The sequence below is a fragment of the Poecilia reticulata genome, chromosome 20, assembly GCF_904066995.2.
Source record: "Poecilia reticulata chromosome 20, P_reticulata-male-v2, whole genome shotgun sequence".
In the NCBI taxonomy this organism is placed as follows: domain Eukaryota; kingdom Metazoa; phylum Chordata; class Actinopteri; order Cyprinodontiformes; family Poeciliidae; genus Poecilia; species Poecilia reticulata.
In genome coordinates, this window is record NC_088849.1 from 22,325,063 (window position 1) to 22,332,744 (window position 7,682).

Here is a 7,682-nt window from a genome sequence, read left to right on the forward strand (position 1 = left end):
TATTATTATTATTATTATTATTATTATTATTATTATTATTATTATTATTATTATTATTATTATTAGTTTAGATGATCAGTTGTAATTTTCTCCAAATACAAAGTTGTTATTTAGAAATACATCAGTTTTATTGTTCTTTAGGGGTTATCTGATTTTTTTTACCTGTCGTCTACAGCAGCAGGAGGAACCGGGTCGCTATTTTTGTCTGTCGGCCATATTGGATTTAACAAAAATAATTTCTTGCATTTGCAGCTGATGGCCAGTAGTTGATGGTGTATTTTATGATGCATTAGTGTCCACTTCAGTGTTCATATATAACATAAAAATCCACAAGAAGCTCAAGAAAATGGCTTTTAGACATCTGTCCACTGTAGTGACCACTATGAATGAAAGGGTTAATAGTGATTAAAAATAACTAGTCCCTCTGGCAGATTATTTCACTGATAAGACTTTTTTCTTTTCATTTCATATTATTGCTCCTATTTCTTGCTAAAAAGTTACTTATTTCAAGTTATATTTGCACTAAACTGCAACTTGTTAAGATTTTGTGGTTTTGCATTGTGAACTGAAGTGATGAGTTGTTACATTTATGAGCTTTTCCAATAAACCTGGAGCAGATAAATGACCAGCAGTCGGTTCTCTGCCATCAAAAGAAGAGAAACGCTTTAACAAGACTGGTCAGGAAGTGGTTAGGCTTTCAGTTCAAACAGCATGAAACCACACACGCACACGCACACACACACGCACACACACACACACACACACACACGCACGCACGCATGCACGCACGCACGCACGCACCCACACGCACGCACACACACACACACACACACGCGCGCACACGCACTCACACACACCCACACACACATCTCAGTACTTCTAACCAACTGAGGACTTTATTGGCTTCGTTTTAACAGTTTTCACACCTGATAGTCCGGTAGACTCGGTTTAATTTGGGATCAAAGTTGCAACATTTGGTACATTTTCAGCTGCTGCAGTTTTGTTTTTTTCTCACTGCACACACTGAAAACTAAACCCTTTGATAGACCCGTTCCCCTGCGACAGACTGGCGACCTGTCCAGGGTGAACCTGTCATGAACTATAGGGGTGTGATGAGATAGAGTGCCGAGCAGACCCAGGTAGAAGTGAAGATGGATGTTTAATAATGAATGCTGCTCAAAACAGACCCAGAAGCAGGCAGCAAAGTGAGCGGAAAGCTAAAGTTAACACTGGCAGCAACTGATCTGAAATACACTGAACAGGCGAGCTGAAGCCGACACAGGACAAGAGACGGTTCTACTGTGACGACAACAAATAACCACAAGACTTACAACAATACGACAAGACACAGAGACAACAGGTGGCCTTAAATACACAGGAGATAATCACAGAAGTAAGACACACCTGGGAAACAATAAAGGGGGAGGAGACAGGACACCACAGAGACTGTCAGGGAACAGAACAAAAATAAACATAGAAAACTCAAATCACAACAGTACCCCGTCTCTCGCCTGAAATGTTCGCTGGAGAGGCACCAGCACCCCTCCCAACGGTGTACAGAAGATGGATGGATGGATGACCTGTTCCCCTCCTGGCCTGTGGGGGCGTTGCATCAAGAACCACTGAAGGAAACGACATGAAAACCTCTAAAGAAGACACTGAGTAACTTCCTTCTAAACAAAATGCAAACAAAAGTGAAGTAACGTCAGATTTTACCTGTTAGAGGATTTCTCTTTTGTCTTTGGTAAAGAACCACGAGCCATTTCTCCCGCTAGCGCTGGGCTAACATATTTGTTTAGGTTCCATTTACCCAGAATGCCTTGCGCTAGAGTCCACTTCCTGCTGTTAGAGTGGTCTGCATTCTGCTTATCGTTCACATATTCAGTAAAACTTCACCAGAGTTCGTTTCAACTGAACTGAGACAAATGTTTCTACCCGAACCAGAGTTCTCACATCCCCAACCGAACCGGACTTTGTACGGACCGAATGGACTGGATTAAATCAGACTGACCAGGACTGGTGTGAATGCAGCAGAACCAGATTACAGATCCATACCAGCCGCCTGTTTGCTGTCTGTTCTACGTTAAATCATCTCTTTGTTGCTGTAATGGCTCAGAAAGAATCAATAAATTTTGACTTTGCATATTTAACAATTAAATTTAATGTTGGACTGTTTTTCTGTAGACAGGAGATTAAAAAAACACCAGTGGGAATTTTTCTTCTTTCTTAAAACGAGTTGCAGGTATTTCAAGATAACATCAGAAATGGACCCTTCTTCACCCAGGGTCACTACAACCTAAAAACAAACTAATTACTTATCTGTTCGGAAACCTGTCAGATAAAGGCAGGATGTGTAAAAAAAAAAAAAACACTGGCAATAAAAGGTATTCACTCCCTTCAACATTTTACATTTTTATTGCTTCTACATTCACAATCAACAACTTACTACAAAAAACAAACATAAAAAAAATTAAAGGTCAAAGTAAAATCTGATTGAATATTCACCCCATTTAAAGCAACTAACTTAATATAACAGAGGTCCAGACAATTGGTGCTGGTCGTCTGAGAGCAGGGATTGTAATATTCACTGGTTCATCAGGACTCCTGGTTGACATTACAGCATGAAGGCTGAAAAACCCACCAACCAATCAGAAAAATGGTTATTGAAAGTACAAGTCAGGGAATGGATACTAAAACAACCTATTGAGTAAATAGAGGAAAGTCCTGCAGGACAATTAGTTTCCATCTGAAAGAGCTAAAGTTTCAGAGAGCATTTATTTTTCAGGTAAAGTTATACAGAAACGGTATGAAGACAACAAGACGGTTATTCTGGAGTGGCCTAGTCAAAGCCCAGAACTGTTCCGAGCTGATCCTTACCAACCTGGCAGAACTGGAACAATTTAGCAGGAAGAAAAGAGGAAAACTGCAGCGGCTGGAAGTGCAGACAGACTTGAAGGAGCGTGAATATTTATGCAATCCCTTATTTTAGCTAAAAAAATTTATTTTATTATCAAACTTTGACTAGGCCGCTCCAAAAATGTCCATTTACATACATTTATTGGAATTGGTTAAGGGCTGACTTGAACTCTGACCTGATCTGTGATTCAGATGAAAATGTTTTGGTCTGACATTTTCTGAAAGGAAAACTTTAACTGGTCCATTTGGGTGTAGCAGTAAAATCAATTTAACAACCGACTGAAAAACTAAAATTGCTTTTAAACTTTGTAAAGTCATGACTTCTGGTTCGGTTAAAACATTAAAAGTCTGTTAAAGCAACTTGTCAACTTGTTAGTACTCATAATAAGAAACCCACAGAGCTGACCGCAGTCACAGATGGCGACAGAAAAAGGGGAGGAGCCGAGTGCGACCGGTTGCTCCGGCAACCGCCAATGTCAAGAGCGACAAAAAAAAGAATGGTTAAGCTTGGTTTTTATGGTCTAGCTTAGCTTCGTTGCTTATCTGATGGCCTCCTATGTGCTGTGCAACATTATCTCATTATAATCTCACCAACGCAGAGTTTTTATAACGCAAATATATAATAAAGTAAGAAGAAGAACCGGCTGAGGCTGCTTCAGATTGTGACCTAAGAATGTGGATTTCCTGTTTTTTTTTTGCCTGTGACCATTTCTGTTTGTCCACAGCACTTACCTCATGAATGTTCCTCTGAAGTACCATTGCTTAAAAAAGCATTTCCTGTTATTTATTTCATTTATTTAAGAGCTGTAAAGGTTGACTGAGCTGCATTAAGCTGCAGGTAGCAAATAGTTTCACAGCAGATCCAGACGGCTTCGCTGCAGAGCAGAGGCCAACATCTGGACGACCCCAACATGTTTCTGTCCATCTTGGCTGTTTGGTTCGTCCTCATTGCATCTGCTGGTAACGTACCGTTCAAATAATTCAGGGTTTGATTACATCTTTGTTCTTTTCATCCACAGAGTCAACTTTTAACATTTTGTATTTGTTACAGGCAAAGATTGATTGTTGGTTTATAAATAATAAGTATATGATGTCAAAAAAATATATAAATATAGTAAAAATAAAGTTTAAAACACATTAAACAGTCTTCATGAAGATCTACGTCTTAAATATTAACAGCATATTGTGTTTTGATTCAGCTCTTGATTATTCAAATAAACCAAGATAAAAATCCAACACGGTGAACGTTGTGCATTAAAATAAATTCAATTTAATGTGTTTATGCAGCACCAACCATTTTAAACAACTACAGGGAAAAAGCAATTCCTCTTAAAACAGAAACACTTTCAGACCTTAATATACCTCAGATGGGAAATCTATAATTTGTCTGAACATGCAGACGTCACACTGTGAATTTGAAATATAAAAATGTTTAAAATTTACTTTTATTCTGATCATTTTTAGCAAATATCAGGCTGATTTTACTGGCTTTAAGTTCAAGGAAATAACATCTGTTCTCTTGATCAAGTTTCAACAAAACCTCCTGACCTTTAGATTACAACATTTTCCAAATCTATATTTTTACGATTTCTAGAAAGTCAGACTCTATGGAAGGAAAATTTTAACAAATAAGAAAAAACTAAAAGATTATGCACAAAATCATTTCATTTAATAAAGAATACAGTTTTATAAAAACATGTTGTACTGTTGCACTTTATATCATTTGTTAATCTATTGTTTAATGTTAATTTGAAAAACAGCTAAAAAAAAAACTATATACGGGCTGCACAGGGGCGCAGTTGGTAGAGCTGTTGCCTTGCAGCAAGAAGGTTCTGGGTTCGATTCCCGGCCCCGGTCTTTCTGCATGGAGTTTGCATGTTCTCCCTGTGCATGGTGGGTTTTCTCCAGGTACTCCGGTTTCCTCCCACAGTCCAAAAACATGACTGTCAGGTTAATTGGTCTGTCTAAATTGCCCCTAGGTGTGAGTGTGAGTGTGTGTGTGTGTGTGCATGGTTGTTTGTCCTGTGTGTCTCTATGTTGCCCTGCGACAGACTGGCGACCTCCAGGGTGACCCCGCCTCTCGCCCGGAACGTTAGCTGGAGAGGAACCAGTAACCCTCCCGACCCCATCAGGGACATGGGTGAAAGAAAATGGATGGAAGGAAAACTATATATATATATATATATATAGTGTGTGTTGGTTCTTAATGGTTTTTGAAACATTGTGTGTTATAAATATATTTTAAGCTTTAATAAATACAGTGTTGAAAGGAAAAACATTGTTAAAACTATTTTCTTCATGTTTTTTCTGACGTTTCTTCCTCCAGGCTGTTCGTCTGTTAAAGAAAAAGGCCATGTAATCCCTCCCTGCTGTGAGGAAGGATCAAATGCAGTCAGATTGAAGATCGTGGAGTGTTTCGAACAGATACCGAGACCATCCTGTTTTCAACATTTCTATCTGTAAGCACAGCAAATACAGATCAACTTCATCTTTTATCTCTCTTCCTGCTCCAGGTGTGACCACAGGTTTTTTCTTAGAGCGCAGGAGGTTTGTGAGCTCAGCTCCCTCTAGTGGTGCAGCTTTGAATCTGACGTTATGTGCTGCACTCACACCGTCCCGTTCAGTCCGCTGTAATCCAACTCCAGTCCGGTTCGTTTGGGGAGGTGTGAACTCTGGTCGGTCTCTGTTCGGTTGAAGTTTACTTTGGTCCGGTTTGAATGAATATGTGAACACCCAGCAGACCGGAGGCCGCTCTGAAAACAGGAAATGGACTACAGCGCAGGGCATTCTGGGTAAATAAAACCAAAACGATGACTAGTGCAAGCAGGAGAAATGATTCACGGTTTTTAGTCAAAGACAAAAGAAAAATCCTCCAACCACTCAAATCTGACGCCACTCCATCTTTATTTACATTTTGTGAAACAGGAAGTTGCGCTCAATGTCTTCTTCAGAGGTTCTCATGTTGTTCCCTTCAGTGATTTTTGGTTTAGCGCCCCCGCAGGTGAGGAGGGGAACAGGTGAATAAATGAAATCCAGCTGATTCTACCGGACTGTCAGGTGGTAAAACAGCCTTCAGTGCTTTAAGTAGGCCGTTGTTACATCAGATTAAATCACATCTGCAAACCACAGAATTGGCAAAATGTTGTTATGTTTGTTTTAATGAGTATAACAAAGTTGATTTGTGTTGATTGAGTGCAGTAAAACCACTTTCTGTCCAGAGATAATAAAAAATGAGACGGATGTGTGACCATTTAAAAGAAATTGATATTTATTCGGGTGTCCTAATTGTTCTTTGTCTGCAGTCCTGAACTAGTAGTAATACTAGTTCTGGTCACTTTGTCCCTGATTTTTAATAATTAGGTAATTGTGAATGCATCGTTTATTTAATTGTTTCCTGAGCAGGACTAATGGTATCAAACAACAGTGATAATCCTGCTAATCTGTGATGTTTCTGTCTTTATAGGGTCGTTACTGAGAAAGGAACGTATTGTATCAACCCAGATTCAAAATGGCTCCAATGGAAGATGAAGAAGGTGAGAAATATCAGAGTTTGCAGTGAGTGGAGCTACTCAAAGCAGGTCCAGTTAATACTGCCAATGATCTGAGTTTAAAGAACCTGTAAGGTTTATTATTCTGAAACAGAAGCTTTAAGTATTTATTACTTGTACAGGAGGAAACACAACTAGGAGCATTTCTGAGAATGAAAAAGAGCTCAGTGCTTGAAAAACCATCCGTAAACATTTGTCTGCCTCTCTTTATTTCTCTCCTCACAGGAAAACTTGAAGTGTCCTCCGCCTGAGATACTTTGAGGAATCTGATTCCTATAAAGACGTCGAAGCAATGAAAAATAAAAACAATGCATTCCTGCTTTTCTACCTGCAACAAGAAAAAGCAGAAATTTTCACCAATCATTGCAAATTTTCAGCAAATCTGACTTAATTTCTGTATTTCCTTTTTTTCTGACTATTCACTGCAACTCGGCTGAATTTTGACTAATCCCCTTCTGATGTAACTTCCTGTGTCTTGAAATCTCTTGAACGTTTTACCTGCAATCATTCAGAGCCAAAAGACAAAAACTTAGCAGTTTTTCTCCAAATAAACCGTGTAATCTGTAGCACTCCTGCACGCAGATAGTGCTAGCTAAACTATGATTAATGTCAAATTTTCTAGAAAACAAAGACATTTCAAAAATTTTACGTTTTTTTACTGCAGAAACTAAGAAATTTACCTGTTTTTTTCTAGAAAACTTGTTGAATTAATCTCAAAATGTCTGAGTATTTTGGTGGAAATCCTTAATGGCCCTAATACAACGCAGTAGAAAGGGAAGGTTATGTGACTTACAATGTTTTTGTAAGACAGTGAAAATAAAGCTTAAAAATGTTTAACTTTGAGCCCAACCTTTTGAAAAAGGTGCTGCAAAATCAGTCATTTTTGTTTGCTTCCCTCTGAAGAGGCTGAGTTGGAAATGATAATTTGCCATAATCTCTTTTGAAGTTGTGTTTTTCTCTTGCTTCTCTCATCATGTTTTGATATTCATAAAACTTTTGACCAAGAAAAAACTGCAGAAAGTTTAACCAGTTAGGAAAACTTCAACGACGGATGAAAACGTCTGTTTATGTATCACAGCATTATTTTAATAAAGTGCAACAGCAGAGACAGATTTCTGTGTCAGTGGGCTAACTTCTTCCACAGGTGTTATTCTGGATTAGACTCATTTCTCTCCACTTCAGCTCGGATTAAATCCTCAATTATCTTGACAATGTTTT

The 7,682-nt window shown here is 38.6% G+C and overlaps 1 long non-coding RNA gene across 1 annotated transcript; it reads left to right on the forward strand.

The window, feature by feature from the left end:
- The first annotated feature begins 3,675 nt into the window (after window positions 1-3,675).
- LOC145549330 (uncharacterized) lies at window positions 3,676-7,576 on the forward strand. The gene is made up of 4 exons (XR_014085257.1): window positions 3,676-3,876; window positions 5,243-5,375; window positions 6,380-6,449; window positions 6,690-7,576. It is a non-coding gene; the product is annotated as an uncharacterized LOC145549330 (long non-coding RNA).
- Window positions 7,577-7,682: the final 106 nt, after the last annotated feature.